Source organism: Theropithecus gelada, chromosome 4, assembly GCF_003255815.1.
Source record: "Theropithecus gelada isolate Dixy chromosome 4, Tgel_1.0, whole genome shotgun sequence".
Lineage (NCBI taxonomy): Eukaryota > Metazoa > Chordata > Mammalia > Primates > Cercopithecidae > Theropithecus > Theropithecus gelada.
In genome coordinates, this window is record NC_037671.1 from 168,944,857 (window position 1) to 168,966,977 (window position 22,121).

The 22,121-nt window shown below is 41.6% G+C and overlaps 1 protein-coding gene across 14 annotated transcripts in view; it reads right to left on the reverse strand.

Moving 5' to 3' along the window:
* PLAGL1 (PLAG1 like zinc finger 1) overlaps positions 1–19,003 on the reverse strand; it is a 113,390-nt gene extending 94,387 nt beyond the window's left edge. For 8 of the 14 annotated variants that reach the window (XM_025382545.1, XM_025382522.1, XM_025382518.1 and 5 more), the window contains exon 1: positions 18,866–19,003. The gene's annotated coding sequence lies outside the window, so the exon portion shown is untranslated. Of the gene's footprint in view, positions 1–18,848 lie in introns of all 14 variants that reach the window. The other 6 variants (XM_025382540.1, XM_025382517.1, XM_025382544.1 and 3 more) reach the window with 4 other exon arrangements.
* Between the last annotated feature and the right edge of the window lie 3,118 nt (positions 19,004–22,121).

A 22,121-nucleotide genomic window follows, 5' to 3' on the forward strand; every position in this document is an offset into this window, starting at 1 on the left:
AAAAAAAAAAAAAAAAAAAAAAAATTAGCTGGGTGTGGCAGTGTGCACCTGTAGTCCCAGCTACTTAGGAGACTGAGATGGTAGGAGTGCTTAAACCCAGGAGTTTGAGACTGCAGTGTGCTCTGATATGATTGTGCCACTGCACTCCAGCCTGGGTGACAGAGCGAGACTCCATTTATTTATTTATTTATTTATTTATTTATTTATTTATTTATTTTTGAGACGGAGTCTCGCTCTGTCGCCCAGGCTGGAGTGCAGTGGCCGGATCTCAGCTCACTGCAAGCTCTGCCTCCTGGGTTTATGCCATTCTCCTGCCTCAGCTTCCCGAGTAGCTGAGACTACAGGCGCCCACCACCTCGTCCGGCTAGTTTTTTGTATTTTTTTTTTTTTTAGTAGAGACGCGGTTTCACCGTATTAGCCAGGATGGTCTCGATCTCCTGACCTCGTGATCCGCCTGTCTCGGCCTCCCAAGACTCCATTTTTTAAAAAAGCAAAACAAAGCAATTTTAGAAGATATTTTAAAGGAAAATGATCACGATGGTGATAGTTTCATTTCTTTCAAGGAATACAATGCATATCGATATTATGAACTATAGTATATTTTTATTTCTATATTTTCTTAGCTATTTACTGTCTTTGTTTATAAAATAAAGTCACTTTCATAAGAAAACCCAAACCCAAACTACTGCTTTTGATGTTGTGCTATTGTACATAGAAATGTACACCGCAAGGTTCTGCAATGAAAAGCACAGTACTCTTGAGACTTAGTACTGCTTTGATTCATTGTTCAGGCTACAATTTCCCCCCTTAGAATGTAAGTAAAACTTAGTGCTTGTCACCAATAAACGGTAATACTAAAATGAACTAACTCCCACCTATGCAAAGAGAAAAATAATTGAAAAAATAAGCAAAGTCTCTGAGATCTGTGGGAACAGTATCAAGTTGTCTAACAGATAGTAGTTGGAGTCTCAGATGGAGGATAGTAATAGCATTTGACAAAATAATGGCTGAAAATGCTACACATCTGATGAAAGTGATAAGCCCACACAGATCTATGAATCTTAATAAACCCCAAAGCACAAAAAATAAAGCCATATGTGTTAAGATGGTAATACGACTGAAACTTACCTTCTTATTGTTTGTTTGTTTGAACTTGTGAGGCTTCTTCACTACATTAGGTTGCCCTATCAAGATTTTGGTTAATGTCTTTGTAGAAACTGACAAGCTGTTCATAAAATTCATATGGAAATTCAAGGGAATCAGAATTACCAAAAAATATTGAAAGAGCAGAACAAAGTTAAGGGGTCACCCTTCCTAATTTCAAAAGTTACTACAAAGCTACAGTAATCAAGACAATGAGGTACTGGCATTAAGGCTAGTTATAGATCAATGAATAGAATCAAGCATCCATAAATAAACCCATATGTCTGTACCCAGTAGATTTCTGACAAGAATGCCAAGACAATTCAATGAGGAAAGAATAGTTTTTTTTTAATGAATGGATAAATAAAGTGATATATCCATACAAAGAAATTCATTTGGCAATAAAAAGAAATGAAGTACTGATACATGCTACAACATGGGTGGCCTTTGAAAACATTATACTGTGTGAAGAAATCAATCACAAAGAACCACATATTGTATGATCCCATTTATATGAAATGCCCAGAGTAGCCAAATCTAGAGAGACAGAAAATAGATTAGTGACTGCCTAGAGCTAAAAGTGATGAAAGGTGTGGGGATGATGACTAAAGGGTAAAGGTTTCTTCTTTGGGTAATGAAAAAGTCGTAAACTTGATTATGGTGGAAAATGCACAACTCTATGAATATACTAAAAGCCATTCAAAATGGGTGAATTGTATGATATGTAAACTATATCTCAGTAAGTTGTTTTTTTACAAAAAGAAAAGAAAACCACACCAAGATATATCATAAAATTTCTGAGAGCCAGTGATATTAAAAAATATATCAAAAGTAGCTCAGGGATAGGGGAAAGACATAAAGTAAAAACACAACCCACAAATTTTGGAGATAGGTTTGCTATTCCAGAATTACAAAAAGTTATTACAAATAAATAAGGAAGAGACAATCCAAAAGAAAAACGTGCAAGGCATATAAACAGGTGTTTTACTGAAGAATAAACAGAAATGGCTGTGAAACAAATGAAAAGACGGTTGACTTCATTAGTCATCAGATAATGAAATTTTAAAATATCACATGCTGGCCAGATGCAGTGGCTCACACCTGTAATCCCAACACTTTGGGAGGAAGAAGCGGGTGGATCACTAGAGGCCCAAAGTTTGAAACCAGCCTGGCCAACATGGCAAAACCCCTTCTCTACAAAAAAATATAAAAATTAACTGGGCATGTTGGCACACATTTGTAATCCCAGCTACTCAGGAGGCTGAGACATGACAATTGCTTGAACCTGGGAGGTGGAGGTTGCAGTGATCCGAGATCGTGCCACTTCACTCTAGCCTGGGTGACAGAGTGAGACTGTGTCTCAAAAATAAAATCAAATAAAATATCACATGCCATTTTACACTCCCAAAATGAAAAGGTTGACAAGAAGAGATTTACATTTCTGGTAGGGGTATTAAATAGCACAACAACAAATTATACAACAATTTGTAATAGTCAGCAAATACAAAGGGGTATATACTAAATGCTACAGAAATTCCATTCCTGGGTATAAATCCTAGAAACATTTACACATATATACACCAGGATATATGTGCAAGAAAGTTTATAGCAAATCTGTTTGTAGTAGCAAAAGGCCAAAAGGTCCATCCACAAGAAAATTAATAAATTGTGGCACATAATGGCATTCTTTATGCCAATAAAAATGGATGAAATTATAGTTAGGTTCAAAAGGCAAGCCTCCAGATAATTTATATCATATAATTCCACATACAACATTCAACAACAAGCAAAACTAAACATATACATATGTTAAGGAAAATGATGAACAGGGTTAGAAAATGATTAATATAAAATTACTGCACAGTGATAACATTTAATGAGAAAAAAAGAAGGAAGGACTTAGGGAGTGACCTCCAGGGAACTCCAAAGTTCATGGTAAGTAGTAAATACATAATCAAAGTACTCAAAATAGAAAATATTTTAGTAATGTTTAACTAGTCAATATCTTATTTAAAACAAGGTCTAGGCCAGGCGCGGTGGCTCACACCTGTAATCCCAACACTTTGGGAGGCTGAGGCGAGTGGATCGCTTAAACCCAGGAGTTCAAGACCAGCCTGGGCAACATAGTGAAACCCTGGCTCTATTAAAAAAAACAAAAGTTAGCTGGGCATGGTGGCACATGCTTGTAATCCCAGCTACTCAGGATGCTGAGGCAGGCAAATCATTTGAACCCAGGAGGCAGAGGTTGTAGGATCACATCACTGCACTCTACCCTGGGTGACAGAGGGAGACTCAGTCTCAAAAAATAAATAAATACAAAAATAAATAAAACAATGTCTAAAAAATATTAAAAGCTACTAGGAGGTAGCCAGGCACAGTGGCTCACACCTGTAATCCCAGCACTTTGGGAGGCCAAGGCAGGCAGATCACTTGAGGCCGGGAGTTTGCGACCAATCTGGTCAACATGGCAAAACTCTGTTTCTACTAAAAATACAAAAAAAAAAAAAAATTTGTGTGGTGGCACATGCCTGTAATCCCAGCTACTTGGGAGGCTGAGACATGAGAATTGCTTGAACCTGGGAGTGGAGGTTGCAGCGAGCTGAGATCACGCCACTGCACTCCAGCTCAGGTGACAGAGTGAGACTCTGTCTCAAAAACAAACAAACAAACAAAAAACTAATAGGAGATGAAGAAGTAAAGATAGCTAATCTTGAATAATCTTTAAAACCCTTAGGTGGGAAAAAGAGAGAATATATTAGTCAGAAAGGGATCTGTGGTCAAGAGACAGTTTGACTTTATTCTTTTCCAGAACAGGAAATGCTTTGCAGACATATGAGCTGTGGGTTGAAGACCAATGAAGAGTAGCAAGTTAACAGTAGTAGAAGCCGTAGTAATAGGAAGAGTAAAAGCTAATATTTATTGAGAGTTTGTGGCAGATACTATTTCAGCTTTTTTTTTTTTTTTTTGGTATATACTTTAAGTTCTAGGGTACATGTACACAATGTGCAAGTTTGTTACATACGTATACATGTGCCATGTTGGTTTGCTGCACCCATTAACTCGTCATTTACATTAGGTATTTCTCCTAAGGCTATCCTCCCCCACACCCCCACCCCACGCCAGGCCCCGGTGTGTGATATTCCCCACCCTGTGTCCAAGTGTTCTCATTGTTCAATTCCCACCTATGAGTGAGAACATGCAGTGTTTGGTTTTTTGTCCATGAGAGTTTGCTCAGAATGATGGTTTCCAGCTTCATCCATGTCCCTACAAAGGATAGGAACTCATCCTTTTTTATGGCTGCATAGTGCTCCATGGTGTATATGTGCCACAGTTTCTTAATCCAGTCTATCATTGATGGACTAAGTCTCTTTGTAGGTCTCTAAGGACTTGCTTTATGAATCTGGGTGCTCCTGTATTGGGTGCATATATATTTAGGATAATTAGTTTTTCTTGTTGAATTGATTCCTTTACCATTATGTAATGGCCTTCTTGTCTCTTTTGATCTTTCTTGGTTTAAAGTCTGTTTTATCAGAGACTAGGATTGCAACCCCTGCTTTTTTTTTCTTTCCATTTGCTTGGTAGATCTTCCTCCATTCCTTTATTTTGATCCTATGTGTGTCTCTGCACGTGAGATGGGTCTCCTGAATATAGCACGCTGATGGGTATTGACTCTTTATCCAATTTGCCAGTCTGTGCCTTTTAATGGGGGCATTTAGTCCATTTACATTTAAGGTTAATATTGTTATGTGTGAATTTGATCCTGTAGTTATGATGTTAGCTGGTTGTTTTGCCCATTAATTGATACAGTTTCTTCCTAGCATCAATGGTCTTTACATTTTGGCATGTTTCTGCAGTGGCTAGTACCGGTTGTTCCTTTCCATATCTAGTGTTTCCTTCAGGAGCTCTTGTAGGGCAGGCCTGGTGGTGACAAAAGCTCTCAGCATTTGCTTGTCTGTAAAGGATTTTATTTCTCCTTCACTTATGAAGCTTAGCCTGGCTGGATATGAAATTCTGGGTTGAAAATTCTTTCCTTTAAGACTGTTGAATATTGGCCCCCACTCTCTTCTGACTTGTAGAGTTTCTGCCAAGAGATCCACTGTCAGTCTGATGGGCTTCCCTTTATGGGTAACCCAACCTTTCTCTCTGGCTGCCCTTAATACTTTTTCCTTCATTTCAACCTTGGTGAATCTGACAATTGTGTGTCTTGGCATTGCTCTTCTCGAGGAGTATCTTTCTGGTGTTCTCTGTATTTCCTGAATTTGAATGTTGGCCTGCCTTGCTAGGTTGGGGAAGTTCTGGATAATATCCTGAAGAGTGTTTTCCAGCTTGGTTCCATTCTCCCCACCACTTTCAGGTACACCAATCAAATGTAGATTTGGTTTTTTCACATAGTCCCATATTTCTTGGAGGCTTTGTTTGTTTCTTTTCACTCTTTTTTCTCTAAACTTCTCTTCTCACTTCATTTCATTAATTTGATCTTCGATCACTGATACCCTTTCTTTCACTTGATCGAATTGGCTACTGAAGCTTGTGCATACATCACGTAGTTCTCGTACCATGGTTTTCAGTTCCATCAGGTCATTTAAGGTCTTCTCTATACTGTTTATTCTAGTTAGCTATCATCTAATCTCTTTTCAAGGTTTCTGGCTTCCTGGCGATGGGTTCGAACATCCTCCTTTAGCTCAGAGAAGTCTGTTATTACCGACCTTCCGAAGCCTACTTCTGTCCACTCGTCAAAGTCATTCTCCGTCCAGCTTTGTTCTGTTGCTGGCTAGGATTTGCAAACCTTTGCAGGAGAAGAGGCACTCTGGTTTTCAGAATTTTCAGCTTTTCTGCTCTGGTTTCTCCCCATCTTTGTGGTTTTATCTACCTTTGGTCTTTGATGATGGTGACCTACAGATGGAGTTTTGGTGTGGATGTCCTTTTAGTTGAGGTTGATACTATTCCTTTCTGTTTGTTAGTTTTCCTTCTGACAGTCAGGTCTCTCAGTTGCAGGTCTGTTGAAGTTTGCTGGAGGTCCACTCCAGACCCTGTTTGCCTGGGTGTCACCAGCAGAAGCTGCAGAAGAGCAAATATTGCTGGCTGATTCTTCCTCTGTATGTTATTCTCTTTTCTTCTGTCTGAGGAGAGAAAAATTCTTCTACACTCTTTTAAGGCTGTCCCTTCTTATATGTTTATGTCTCTATGATTACATTATAGGCTTATTCTATGGAATAAATATCTTATTCCTGCCTTGCAAAGAATAAGCACATGATATTTATACACATCTCTGGGTCAGGTGCAGTGGCTCACGTCTAAAATCCCAGCACTTTGGGAGACCAATGCAGAAGGATCGCTTGAGGTCAGGAGTTTGAGACTAGCCTGGGAAACATAGTGAGACCCTGTTTCTACAAAAAAAAAAAATTTTTTTTTAAGTAAATCAGGTGTGGTGGCACATGCCTGTTGTCCCAGCTACTCAGGAGACTGAGGTGGTAGGATCACTCATCTGGGAGTTTCAGGCTGTAGTAAACTACAATTGTGCCACTGCACTCCAACCTAGATGACAAAGCAAGACCCTGTCTCAAAAACAAAACAAAGCCAAAAACCTTAGGGAACTGTATCTGTTACTCTTTTATTACAAATGATATCTTCAGGCAAAATCTACTGACAAACATTTATCAATTAAATGTAAAAATAAAATCTTAAATCAGCTTTAAAATAATTTGGTATATGATATGTAACAACTCTAACTCAATTTTAACAGTTTGTAATATATAACAACTTAAAATCTAGACACCTACACACTATCAGATAATGTCTAGGAAATCACCTCAATTACGTACTTTCTCTAAGTTTTCTATATATCACACTACGAAATTACAATAAATTTCAGAAAACGATGAATCAACTCAATACAGGAAACCACAATCAGCAAAAGTACAGGACACAGGGAAACCAATAACTGCAACATGTATGTGCTTAATGAAAAAAGATCCATTCAGGCATATATTCAGATGCCAAATAGCTTCTACTAGTACTTTCCTCATACTAATTCTACTTTACTGCTTTGAATCCTTTTGGTAAACAATACTCACCATGCATGAGGCACACACACAATCAAATAATAACTAAGGACAGTCATTTACCCCTGTTTTTTTCCACAAACGTATCTCATTGGATGTGCTTTAAACCAATATGTTTCAAATGTTTTTACCACAACCAACACTAAGAAAAACATTTCATGTTGCAACCAAGTTCAAACGTATTGTATTAGTCTGCTTTCATGCTGCTGATAAAGACATGTCATAACTATGATAGATAGTTAAGACTGGGAAGAAAGAGAGGTTTAATGGACTTACAGTTCCACATTGCTGGGGAGGCCTCACAATCGTGGTGGAAAGTGAGGAGGAGCAAGTCACGTCTTACATGAATGGCAGCAGGCAAGAGAGAGCTTGTGCAGGGGAACTCTCATTTTTAAAACCATCAGATCTCATGAGACTCATTCACTATCATGAGATTAGTGCAGCAAAGACCTTCCCCCATAATTTAATCACCTCCCACTGGGTTACTCTCACGACATGTGAGAATTATGGGAGTTACAATTCAAGATGAAATTTGGGTGGGGACACAGCCAAACCATATCACATATATTTATGAATTACAGTTTAATCTAATAATATTTACCTTACTACTCATGATGTACTGTAACATTTATTTTTATTTTTACTAGTTTCATTTTACCAAATTAAAACTTAAGAGTTTGAAAAATACTGCTCCAATTACTTTACTCAGATATTATTTTTAATGACATGATTATAGGTTGCTATTCAGAAAAATAAATATTTGTCCTAAGATCCTGACAGATAGCATATATGTCCTTCATTCAATATGGCAAGGAAAAGAGCAATGGCAAGGAAAAGACTACCACCAAAGAAGGGCAATCAGTCAATCAATCAATCAGTCAATCAACCAAGGCAGATAGAACATTTTTGCTGATATTCAATCAGGGTCCTTTAAAATTATGTGAGGCAGTGTGATACAAAGGATAGAGCACTGAATTTAAAATGTGTATACTTAGTTCAAGTCCCAGTTCTACCACTTTGGACAAGACATTTTGCAGAGATCTAATTTTTTCTCATTCATAATGAACATGGGGCAGGGACTCTATTTCCTGTCCAGCACTCTACTCCCAGAGCTTAAACAGTGCTTGACATTTAATAGATGTTGTTAAACAAATAAATGGATGAATACATGTCTTGTTCATATGGTTGCAAACAGGATGTCAAACAAATGCTTGATTTTTAAAAATTCAGTCTGAAATAATTGGAAACTCAGTATCTGGCAGCTTCACACTATGCTGATTAAGCGCTTTTCTCTTTCCACAACTCCTAATCCAAAAAAAGAAAAAAAAAAAAATGTGGGGAAGGGGTTGTGGAGGGACTGATTTTCTGTATTTTTCCTTTTCCAGCAACTAATCTTTAAGAAAATAAATTCTATCAACAATGTGTTTAAATTCTCCACATCCAGGATATATGCAACATTGGTGCCCTCTTAGACCAAAAATGTAAAAATTGTACTACTCCTTGTTTAAACATTTAAGCCATTTAATTCTTTCTTGGTGTCATGAACTGAGAAGATTGAAGCAGTCACAGAAAAATATTATAGTCACAATATTATATTTTTTCAGGTTAGCATCAATACTTGTAAATGTTTTGATAAACAAGGATGAAATTATTTATTTTAACTGATGCTCATCTGTATTGGGTCATCCTAATTAGCTACAACCACACATTGCCAAAATAAATGAATCAATCTTTTTTTTAAGATGGTCTCGCTCTGTAGCCCAGGCTGGAGTGCAGTGGCGGAATTTTGGATCACTGCAACCTCTGCTTCCCGGGTTCAAGCTATTCTCCTGCCTCAGTCTCCTGAGTAGCTGGGATTACAGGCATGCACCACCACGCCAAGCTAATTTTTGTAATTTTAGTGGAGACGGGTTACACCTTAGCCTGTTAGCCAGGCTGGTTAGCCAGGCTGGTCTCAAACTCCCGACCTCAGGTGATCAGCCACCATGGCCTCCCAAAGTGCTGGGATTACAGGCATGAGTCACCACGCCTGGCCTAATTACTCATTAATTCTTGAGTAGTTCATTCAGGTATAACATCTTGCTACCATCTATGAGGGATACAAAAGGTCCCAGTGCTTGTCATCTTAACATGATTTGTCATGAAATTACTCAATAACTGTGCAAAATACTATTTGATTAAATACAATAGACAGTACATCCAATAAGCCCCTATGGGATTTGGATAAAAAGGAATATACTACCTTCATAAAGAAACTTACCACCTAAAAGTCTAGGCTTCAGGGATGGCAAATACATGGAAAATGATCAGCTATTTTCCTCATCCTCTACTAACTATGTCAGGCCAGTTACTGATCATGGTATTCTTGCCCAGTGAACATAGTTATAACCTCAAGATCCTTATCAGCACATCCTTCTAGGCAGCTACAATAAAATACAATGAAACCTATTAGTCATCTCTGGGCTCAGCCTCTTTAAGAAGCTGCAGGAAAGTCTTTGGTTATATTAATTATCACATGAATCTTGTCCAAGTACACACCAAGAAGAACACCATCAACTTCAAAATCCATCAGGAAAGGGATATTCATTTCTCTATATGGTCTAACAAAATGACACTATTTAACTCTAGGTCTTAACTTACTTATGTCAAATGACAATTGTACTTATAAATTCAAAAAAGTACTTTATAATTACAAAGCCTCATTCTATAATGAACCACATGCATGAAATTATAAAATATATGCCCATTTTAACAAACAATACAAAAGTATATAAAGTAAAAACTGAAAGTTTACCAGCCCCTACAATAGTCCATTCTTCAGAGATAACCAAGACTAAGTTTAGTATACATCTTTCCAAACTTACTTTTTACTTATGCAAGAAAACAATGTGTGCGTCGTATGTTTACTGCAGCACAATTTACAATAGCAAAGACATGGAACCAACCCAAATGTCCATTAATGATGGACTGGATAAAGAAAATGTGGTACATATATACCATGCAATACTATGCAGCCATGAAAAGGAATGATATCATGTCCCTTGCAGGGGCATGGAATGAAGCTGGAAGCCATCATCCTCAGCAAACTAACGCAGGAACAGAAAACCAAACACTGCATGTTCTCACTCATAAGTGGGAGCTGAACAATAAGAACACATGGACGGACAGAGGGCAACAACACACACTGGGGCCTGTCGGGGGTGGGGGGTGAGGGGAGGGAGAGCATTAAGACAAATACCTAATGCATGCAGGGCTTAGAACCTAGATGACAGGTTGATGGGTGCAGCAAACCATGGCACACGTATACCTATGTAACAAACCTGCATGTTCTACACACGTATCCCAGAACTTAAAAGAAAAAAAAAACTAAAAAAGAGAGAGAGCGTGTGTGTGTGTGTGTGTGTGTGTGTGTGTGTGTTCATGTCTAAGGTGTACTAGAGCTAATTTCCTTACAAAATTATTTCTAGCAAAAGTATTTCTTTCCTAAACTTTAAATTTGTAAAAGAAATGCAACATGTAAATAATATAAATTTAATGCCATTTTATTCTGTACTTAACACAGGTCAGTGTTTGGACATGTACAAATTAAAACATGGGGAAAATGCATTAACCCAGCATTTGAAAAGGTTTCAACATGAATTGTCATAATAAAGGATTCCATCCAAGTGTTATTGAAGCTCAAAAAATAGAACTTTCTATTGAAAAACACCCTTTACATATAGTAGTGCCATATATTTTGAAAGAGAAATGTCTAATGAGCCCGGAGAGGCACATCCACAGATACTCATATCCACAGATATTTATGAAAACACACTTACCCAGAAACACAGTGTGTTCAACAGAGAAGAAAGCTCACTGAGTGCTTAGTTCAACACTTTCATTTTACATATAAGGAAGCAGACCCAAAGGTCACAAAGCCAGGAACAGAAGCAGCACCAGAACCACAACCCACCACGACTTGCTGTGCTTGTTATACAAAACCACACTGGCATTCTTTAACATGAGGAATTTTATTATACAGATGAGACTTATGGTTTAAATGGGGGTTCTTATCTGTACTAAATTGTTTTTGTCCCCAAATCTAGCTCCTTGATGCCCTGGGTGCCTCTATCGTAGGACCCCCAACTACCCTCAAGCCTGTGATTCTTTCTCCTCCCTCCAGTCTCATCTCAACAGTCTCTTCCATTGATGGCCCTTGTGCTGGTCTGCCCCTAACCCTGACCTTCACTTTCATCCTTAGCAAAGTTTTGGGGCTTAATAAAGGGAAATGTGTATGTGCTCATCTCCAGATCCGGAACCACAGTTGTCAGAGATATAAATCATAACGATAGGTGCCTTTAGGAAAGTGAAAGCTACATTTACATTATTAATGATAACAAGCCCTGGAAGAAAGAACCTCATCCCCATGAAAGATTACACAGCCACTGTCTTTATTTGGGTACTACATTCACACACACACAGAGAGATTCATGTTCCAAATACATGATAGTCCTGTGATTCAGGCTAAAATTTAGCCTTCAAAAGCTCATAAAATAGTGGTGCTCTTACTTTTGAAAGCAGATACACCCTTTTCATAATGGTATATCAGAAGCTCAACATATAAGACAGAAGTACCACACACAAGTTAAACATGGTAAAAGATTACTCACTTTTCTTTCCCCATCCCTTCCTCCACCCCACCCCTACCTCTGAAGAAATCTAGAGCTCCAAAGGATGAGTTTGAGAATCACTACTTTATATATTTTAACACATTCACTTTTTTAAAAGCCTATTTTTTAAAGCAGTTTTATGTTCACAGCAAAATTGAGAAGGAAAGAGACTTCTTACATGTCCCATCCCCCACACATGCACAGCCTCCCCTATTACCAGCATCCCCACCAGGGTGGCACATTTGTTCAAACTGTTGAATCCACACTGACACACCATTATCATCCAGAATCCATGGTTTACATTCAGGATCACCTTGATGTTATACGTTCTATGTGTTTGGACAAATTTATAACAGCATATATCTACCAATATAGTGCCATACAGAGTAGTGTCACTGCTCTAAAAAAAAAACTCCTCTGTGCTCCATCTGTTTCACCCTTTTTCACCGCTAACCCTTGATAGCCACTGATCTTTTTATTGCCTCCATAGTTCTGCCTTTTCTAGAATGTCATACAGTAGGTAGCCTTTTCAGGTTGGCTTCTTTCACTTAGTAATATGCATTTAAGGTTCCCCCATGTCTTTTCATGGCTGGATAGCTCTTTTTCTTTCTTTTAATTCAGACAGGGTATCGCTGCTGCCCAGGCCAGAGTTCAGTGGCACAATCACTACTCACTGTAGCTACTTTTTAAAAATTTTCTTTATGTTCCTTTATGTTGCCCAGATGTTGCCCAGACTGCTGTCAAACTCTTGGGCTCAAGTAATCCTCCTGCCTCAGCCTCCCAAACTGCTGAACCACTATGCCTGACTCTCATTTCTTTTTAGTGCTAAATAATGTCCTGTTGTCTGGATGAACCACAGTTTATTAATCCATTCACCTACGTATTGGTTGCTTTCAAGTTTTGGAAATTATGAATAAAGCTGCTATTAACATCCTCATACTGGTTTTTGTGTGGACTTCAGTTTTCAACCCCTTTGGGTACATACCAAGTAGTGCAATCACTGGATTATATGGTAAGAGTATGTATAGTTTTATAAAAAACTGCCCAAAGTTCCGCCAAAGACATGTTCACTTTTACTAAACAACAAGAAGACCTACATAAAGACAAGGCACATGGCACTTTGCAAGCTGCAAATCGTTAATAACCAGCAGTATTCTATTTATCCTTGCTTGATAAAATGTAATGCTTTTACTTCTCCTAAACAAGTTGTTTATAAATATGTTGCTCTGTATTGAGTAATACATTAAAAATCATCTTTCTTCTGACCAGAGGCACCCTACATGTATACCTGGCCAAGGGCTGGCCCATCAGTGGCAGGAGGAAGCATGTGCCAGCACCCACGCCACTGCGGCATGCTGCATACCGCATACAGTGCTCCAGAGAATCCCACCCTTCCCTGCGCCAGCACCATTTCCCAATGTACTCGAAAGATTCCACACCCACAAGCTGATAAAAGATGCTACATTCCCTTCAATCTTTCTCTGAAAATGACATACCCATTAGCTTCATTGGCTCATGTCTCTTGCTCCTCTCCCCAAAAGCCCAGTCTAAGTAGCTGTGCCCCAAGAGAAAAGGAGGAAGTGGCAAATGCCATCCCATGCCTTCCACACCACCACTCATCTCCATTTTTTTAAAACTTCCACATGCTTCGTCTCTCTTCCTTCAGCCCAAAGTCCTCAGGTTCATGGACTCATGCAAATTAATGTCTGAAGGAACCTATTATTACTATTGCAGTTTTAACTTCGGCCAGATCCAAACCAAGATTAGGCGGAGCCAATGAATACTTGACCGTCTCTAATAAGATTGACTCCAAATTTATACACCTATACCAAAGCTAAAATTAGTGTCATTTCCAAAATATCACTTGTGCTAGGCCATCTTTGCATCACTATACAGGAATAACTGAGACTGGTTAATTTACAAAGAAAAGAAGTTTAATTGGTTTATGTATCTGTAGGCTGTACAAGAAGCATGGTGCTGACATACGCTCAGCTTCTGGTGAGGGCTCAAGGAGCTCTTACTCATGGCAGAAGGTGACAGGGAACCAGCATGTCACATGATTAAGAGCAAGGTAAGGTAGATGCCACAGCGCCATACACTTTTAACAACCAGATCTTGCATGAGCTCATTCATCACCAGGAAGATGGCACTAAGCCATTCCTGAGGGATCCATCCCTATGATCTCAACATCTCTCAGCAGGCCCCACATCCAACACTGAGGATTACATTTCAACATGAGATTTAGAGGGGACGAATTTTCAAACCACATAATTCTGCCCCTGCCCCCCCAAAATCTCATGTCCTTCTTACATTACAAAGTGCTATCATCTCTTCTCAACAGTTCATTAAAGTCTTAACTCATTCCAACATCAAGTCCAAAGTCCTAAGTCTCATCTGAGACTCATGACCTTCCATTTTTGGGCCTATAAAAGTAAAACAAATCATTTACTTCCAAAATACAATGGTGGTACAGATATTGGGTAAACATTCCCATTTCTAACGGGAGATATTGGCCAAAAGAAAGGGGTAATTTTCATGCGAGTCTAAAACCCAGCAGGGCAGATATTAAATCTTAAAGCTCTGAAATAATCTTCTTTGACTCCATGTCCTGTATCCAGGACACATGGGTGCAAGGAGTGGAACCCCAAGGCCTTGGGAAGCTCTGCCCCTGTGGCTTTGCAAGGTACAGCCCCAGCAGCTGCTCTCACAGGCTGGATTGTGTTGCAGCTTTTCTAGGCAAGAGTGCAAGCTGCTGGTGGATCTATCATTCTGGGGTCTGGAAGGTGGTGGCCCCCTTCCCACAACTCCACTAGGCAGTGCCCTGGGGGTACTCTGTGTGGTGGCTCCAGCCACACATTTCCCCACCACACTGACCAAGTAGAGTTTCTCTTCAGGGACTCCACCCCTACAGCAGGCTTCTGCCTGTGCACTCAGGCTTTCTGATATGTCATTGGAAATATAGGGGGAAGCTGCCAAGCCTCCTTCATTCTTGCATTCCATGCACCCACAGGCTTAACACCACATGGAAGCTGCTAAGGCTTATGAAACCTTGTATTCCTCAAAGCCATAGCCAGAACTCTACCTGGGGCTCTTTGAACCAAGACTGGACTGCAGCAGTGGAATGTGAGGAACAGCTTCCCAGGGTGGTGCAGGGCAGCAGGGCCCTAGGCCTGGCCCTTTAAGCCATTCTTTCCTCCTAGGCCTCTGGGCCTACAATGTGACTCAGACCTACAGGTTCCTCCACCAACTGGGCAGGATTCAAGGGCCTTTGTGTCTGTTAACAAAGCCTCAAAGTCCTCTCCAGATACCTCCTCTCAATTCCCTTTCCTGGGGATACTATGACCTCCTGCTCTGTAACTGCCCTTCTCAATAATAGGGAAGAATCACATACATTTTGATAAATACTACTCACAGCCCTAACCTTAACTGTAACTTTCCCAGATATTTTTAATATATTGAGGAAATGTATTCAGCAAAATTATTCAGCAAATAGCTACCACCCATCGTAGCCACTCATGAAATCTATCACCTATTGTGAATTTAAGGGAATCTTGTCATTGGGTGCATTAAGCTTTGTCTTGCCATTAATAATATTTTCCATCCCTGAGGCTGCCCTGTAAGTAAACCTGCTTTAGTCTTTTGGGGTACCTGGGGCCATTTTGAGAGATCAGCCTTGAAGTCCATTTTGGGATATAACCTCAAGGTTATTAGTACCTTTACTGTTTATTTCTCTATCCCTAATGCCACTTCACTGTCCCCAGGTGGCCAAGGGTCTGAAAGGTCATTTCCCCCCCTCTAGCCAGAGCAAGTCCTCTTTACTCCTTTACGAAGCTTTCTCAAATTTTATGAGAACCCTCTGATCTATCTGTGCAGCCTACCAAGTTCCACCAGGATCAAGTAAAGTGAGATAAGAACAAGAGAGCAGCCACTCCTGAATGTGGCCTTTTCATAGCCAGGTGCCTCTGAAACATCATAGCTGTTAATCCTCACAAGTCTCCTGTAGATCATATTATTATATCCCCATTGTACAAAGAGCAGACACAGCTGATTGAGGACCCTGTTCAAGGTCACCAGCCAGTAAGTTATTCAAACTTGTTTAGCCCATGTTTAACCTCCATACTATACTGTCTCCCTCTACATTTTGAAATAACTTTAAAACTACAAATCTACACAGTTCTATTAAAATATATATGAAAAAATGAGTCCCTGAGGAAGAAGTTGGCAGCCAGATTTGATTCACTTATTCCTTTTCTACTCCCCACCTCCCACCATCAATTTTATCAAGTTCCTTCCTCCTCCCAATCTCCCTCTTCTAGTTATTCCTTTTTTTATTCTTCTTACGATTTTCCTTTTGTGCACCTCTCCTCTGTTTTCATTCCACCCTTCTGTAATTAACATAATGAGACAAAAACGCCTACAACTTGAAAGTTCGTGCAATTAAAACAATGTATCAGTTATATTTACTATGAATGTAGGACACATTTTGAACTTTTTCTTTGTTTTTGTTTGTTTATTTGTTTTGTTTTTTAACCACCCCTTTATTGTGTTAACTTTAGACATAGCTGAGACTTTAACGAAGATGAAATGACAGAATGCTTAGAAAACTTAAAAAAGAGACATCACCGGCCGGGCGCGGTGGCTCACGCCTGTAATCCCAGAACTATGGGAGGCAAAGGTGGGCAGATCACAAGGTCATGAGATTGAGACAATCCTGGCTAACATTGGAAACCCCGTCTCTACTAAAAATACAAAAACCTAGCCGGGTGTGGTGGCACACACTTGTACTCCCAGCTACCTGGGAGGCTGAGGCAGGAGAATCACTTGAACAGGGGAGGCAGAGGTTGCAGTGAGCTGAGATCGCGCCTCTGCACTCCAGCCTGGGTGGGAGAAAGAAACAATCTCTCAAAAAAAAAAAAAAAAAAAAAAAAAAAAAAAAGACATCATGAAACAAAGTAATTTCCATTTTAGATGATCAGCACATAATTACACTAGAATGTTAGACTAAAACACACACACACACACACACACACACACACACACACACAGATTTGACTACACAGTGAATCCTAAATTCTATATGTGGCTAGTACAGAAGGCCACTGTTTACCCATCCCTATTTTTGCCTCCCTTGGATGCTTTTCCCCCCAAACCTAGGGAGCTGCCCCTCTCTCTGGGCCACGCAGCACTTTGTTCATTTTCTACCTTAGTTATCATCATAGCTGGGTTATATTGCAGCCTGTTTTCACGTTAGTCTCCCCAGCTTAACAGAGAGGGCTAGGGAAAAAACAGCATTTATTCATCTTTATATTCCAAGAATGCCTGGTACATGAAGATCCCCAATACATGTCTGTTGAATGATGGAACAGAAATTCACATTTAGCAGGAAAACATGCAGCCTTCAGACACACTGGGGTTACCACAGGGCAGGACACATTGGCGATTACTGGTTCTTAATTTGCTTACAGGAAAATAATCTAAAGCCTTTGGTTCTTGAGAACAGGAAGCAGAAATGGTGCATTTTTCAAACCATCCTCCACAGGCTGGAGCTGGCTGACTTTTCAACCTGCTGACAATTTTCTGAGTTACAGTTTACACCAACATTGTCACAGAGCTGATCGCCTGAAAACCAGCCCTCCTTTCCTTCCTGTGGCAAGGGTATCCTGCCATACTCCGCTCAGCGGAAAGATTACTTGCAGAACCAAAGAATGAATTTATTTGTCGCAACCTGCACCGGAACTTTGTATTATTCCAATTTCTCCCTTTTTCACACACTTCCATAACCCTATTTCACCTCTATTACAAGTTATCTGGGGCCACTTTACAGATGATAAAACTGGGCTGAAAATGTGTTTAAGGTCACATGAGTGGAACCCGGTTCTTCTCCTTCCTGATCCCTAACTAGGCGTCCCCAGCCACATCCCCGGGGCAGCTTTTACCAAAAGGCACAGGTCAGGGCTTTACCCCCTCATGTGATTCAGGACCTCTGGGGTAGGCCTAAAAGGTGTGTTCTGAAAAGCTCTCCAGGTGCTACTGGGAGGCGCCTTGGGTTAGGCAGCGACGCACAAAACAACATAAACCCTGTCATATCATTATTTATTCCCTTAACACATCGGAGTTATGTCTTCCTTCAGTGGCCACAAAGATGCTCAATGTCACTACCTTTGAATAACTGCCATAGTTGTCACTTCACTTAGCTTTTTCAATAAAATGAACAGCTCCCGCGCTCCCAGACCTCTGAACACTCGGGAAGCCCCAGGGGTATCGCTGTCCTCGACACAGCCCGGGCCCTACAAACCCAACACGGTTGTCCACCTGCCAAAGTCCTCACGCCCACCACGGCGGGGCGTGTCCTGCCCGCCCCCATCAGGGGAGTCCTGCCCCCGAAATTATCCCGCGCGCCGCCGGCAATCCGGGGGGAAGTCACGGCCCAGGTCTCTTTTCTCCCGAAGTCTGAGGGGACCTCCCCGCCGCCACTCGGTCACTTTCTTCCCATTAACTCAGTCTCTGGTGGACGGGCTAAGCTGGCACTTGAGATTCTCCCGTTGGGGTGGTTCAGCAATGACCACCCCGCCGTCGGCGCAGACAGCCCCGCCCCCAGCCTCCGCAAGCACAGGACCCGGGAGGCGGCGACAAGCCTCGGCGCGGGGACAGGGGACGGCGGGGCGGGCGCTAGATGGCGGCTATTCAACTCCCACGTCACCCGGCCCGCCCTCCGCCCAGCGCAGAAGCGAATAGCTGCATACGACGGGAAAAAGGGAAGCGCGCCCCAAGCAGCACAAAGGTGGCTGCCGGTGTCCCAAGCACCGACCGCCATCCCCAGCAGGACGCAGGCAGGAGCCTCGGCCAGGCTGCCTCGCCGGGCCCGCGGGCTCCGCGCGGCACGTGGGCACTTGCGACCCGCGTTGGAGCCCCCGCCCCTCGCTCCTACCTGCACGCCGCGCCCCGGGCTTCCCGCCCCGCTGCCAGCCCGTTCTCTCGCTAGCCAGTGCCTCACCTGCCCTTCCTACCGACCCGCCGCCAAGTTTCCCCCGTTTGGAAAGTTCTGGAGTCCGGAGCCCGTGGCCCACTGGGGCAGCTCCGAGGGCGGCGAGCGGGTCCGGGCGGCCACTGGGCGTGCGGCCCGGCTCCTACTCCGCGGCGCGGAAAAGGGGAAGGGGAGGAAGGGGCGGGAGCCTCGGCGGGGCGATCCCCCTCCGACCCCAGCCTGCCCGCGGTAGCCGCCCTGGGGACTTCTGCGCTATGATTATCCGCCCCCGCGTTGGGGACTTTGCCTCTCTTCCGTGAGACTCTTGTCATCGCCGCCCGCGGTTAAGAGTTGGGGCTCCGGGTCGGGCTGCTTCGGTTCAGATCTTGCTCCTCCACTTAGGAGGGTGTGATCTGAGGCAGCCTACTCTAACCCTCTGCAAAAGGAGGGAAATTAATAATAATAACAATAATAATAATTCCTATCCAGGGGCGAATCCACGTGTTGTGGGGCTTGAAACTGAAATAACTGTGAGTGGGGGTGGCGAATCCTCAAGGGAAGTATAAAATGAGATTCTGGGATTAGAAAGCATCTGTGCTCGTGAGGGGGCCCGAAGCTTAAGCTTCATTAGCTTCACGTCTCAAACTGCCTCTGCAATGTTCCTCATGAAATTAATTAAGTGCGAGAATTAAATGAGGTGAGCTGCGAACTGGGCCTAGCATAATGCGGGGCGCACTTAGCAGGTGTTGTTTATAGGGATCATTTCCCTGTAACTGGCCAGGTGGACCTGGGAGAGGAGGAAATAATGCTGATTGTCAGTTATGTGCCAGGTGTTAGAATACGTGTTAAACTCAATTCATATGCCAACGCGTGCGTAAGCAATATGCCAGTTTTATAGCCCAGAACACCGAGGCTCAAGAGAAGTCACGTAACTTGCTCATGGTTTTACTGAAAACCCAATTCTGCCACGTTGCAAGGACCCGCTTTTTCCACAGTTCCATCTCACAAATATGAATATGTAACTATGTTACTCTAACTTGTTGTTCGGGCAAGAGAAGAAGAAATTCCCCCATGAGAGAACTGTTAATGAATTTTCAGTGCAGAATTTCCCCAGCTCATGCAACGGCAAATGAAGACTTGCCCTGCATATGAAATACCCTCCTGGAAAATCAATAAATTTACTGAAATGGGTTCAGTTTACACATTTGCTTGCTCTGTTAGCACTTCGTAGATTTTATATTGGTTATTAACACTACTGCATTTCAGATGAATGAGTTTATAAACTATCCTCAAAGGGCTTATAAACGAAGACAACAATATAAGAGAAGGAACTTTCCTTGTTCAAGGCACTTCGTTCTTTTTCTCATTGAATTTCAACATCTCTATACTGTAGTTGTAATACCCTCAATTAACTGATGAAAACTCAAAAGTAGATTAAGTTGTCTAAGTTCACACAGATAATCAGGATTTGAACTCACTTGATTTGCCTGAATTCTAAACCTTAGCTCTTTTTCTATACTCTGGGGTAGAAGAGAAGAAACTATTTTAAATACATGAAGTCAGGTCGGGCACGGTGGCTCACACCTGTAATCCCAGCACTTTCGGAGGCTGAGGCCGGCAAGTTTGAGACCAGCCTGGCCAATATGGTGAAACCCCTTCTCTACTAAAAATACAAAAAATTAGCCAGGCATGCTGGCAGGCTTCTGTAATTCCAGCTACAGGCTGAAGCAGGAGAAGCGCTTGAACCTGGGAGGCAGAGGTTGCAATGAACCCAGATTGGGCCATTGCACTCCAGCCTGGGCAACAAGAGTGAGACTCCACCTCAAAATAAATAAATAAAATAAATAAATAAAATACACAAAGTCATTTATGTTTTGCAAAGTGGAAGAAAAAGAGTATATCAAATGCAAGTGGTTATTTTCTTAAGTTTCTATTGCAGGAGAACTATACAGAAAGCTTAGATCCACAACTTAGTTATTTAGGGTGAGGAAGGGAGAGTGCCTACTACAGTGCCAGGCACATTATAGGATATTTGTTGCAAGAATTGATGAATTCATAAAAGAATTAGTGAAATTCTTTTGGGTGCTTGGTTGTGCCTCTTAAGTCACAGCCTTTCAATATGTGCTTCTTATAAAATGCCAGTATAGTGAAGAGATTTTCCCCTCTACCTTTTTTCTCCCTCTTGGGTAATAAAAGGGACAAATCAAATTTTTAGGGTGAGCAAAAGGAGAGTGGAAGAAGGAAAGAACAGAGAAGAATAAAAGGATCGTAGGAATAAGGAGAAGGAGAATGAGACATATCCTTTCTCTTGCCTCCTCAGAGTGAAAAGATTTTATATCTGTCAGAAACATGAATAAAACTGCAAAAGTGCATTAAATTTTCTAACTAAATTGTGAAATAGTTTGTTAGTGTATTATTGTAAAAGCAGCAATATTTTGTTAAGACCGAAAATAAACCTTGCACCCATGTGCACTCCCACCCCACAAACACGTGAGTTCAGCTGTGGCTTGGATGGGGTAGGCGGATGGGAGGTTGCACATTTAGATAAAGAAGGCAAGTTCACTACCTCTCCCTCAGGCAGGTAGTGAACTTTCATACAGGAAGTGAACTTTCAAAAACTTTCAAAAACAAATTCAATAAAGGAAGTGAGAGAGGGAGGATACATACAACTTTCAAGGAATAGATGATTTTTCCGAAATTTAGAGGAGGGAAGGAAATGATGGCTCTAATGAAAGGAATAAGAACTACCGTTCTAGTCCTTATCCAGGCAAGCTGACCCCAGAGCCCATGTTCTTTCGCCCATGCTGTTGGGCACTTCGCAGGAGAACAAGTTAGACCAACTGATCTAGAAATGGCAGGCTGGAGAATAGAAAGCGAGAGTGAGGAGGCAGGAGGAACTCTGGGTACTTTCTTTTTCTTTCTCTTTTTCTTTTTTTGAGTCAGAGTTTCACTTTTGTTACACAGGCTGGAGTGCAATGATGCCATCTCGACTCACTGCAACCTGCACCTCGAGGGTTCAAGTGATTCTCCTGCCTCGGCCTCCTGAATAGCTGGGATTACAGGCACCTGACACCACATTCGACAATTTTTTGTTTTTTGAAACGAAGTCTCATTCCGTCACTCAGGCTGGAGTGCAGTGGCACAATCCTGGCTCACTGCAACCTCTGCCTCTCAGGTTTAAGAGATTCTCCTGCCTCAGCCTCCTGAGTAGCTGGGTTTATAGGCACGTGCCACCATGCCAGCTAATTTTTGTATTTTCAGTAGAGACAGGATTTCACCATGTTGGCCAGGCTGGTCTCGAAC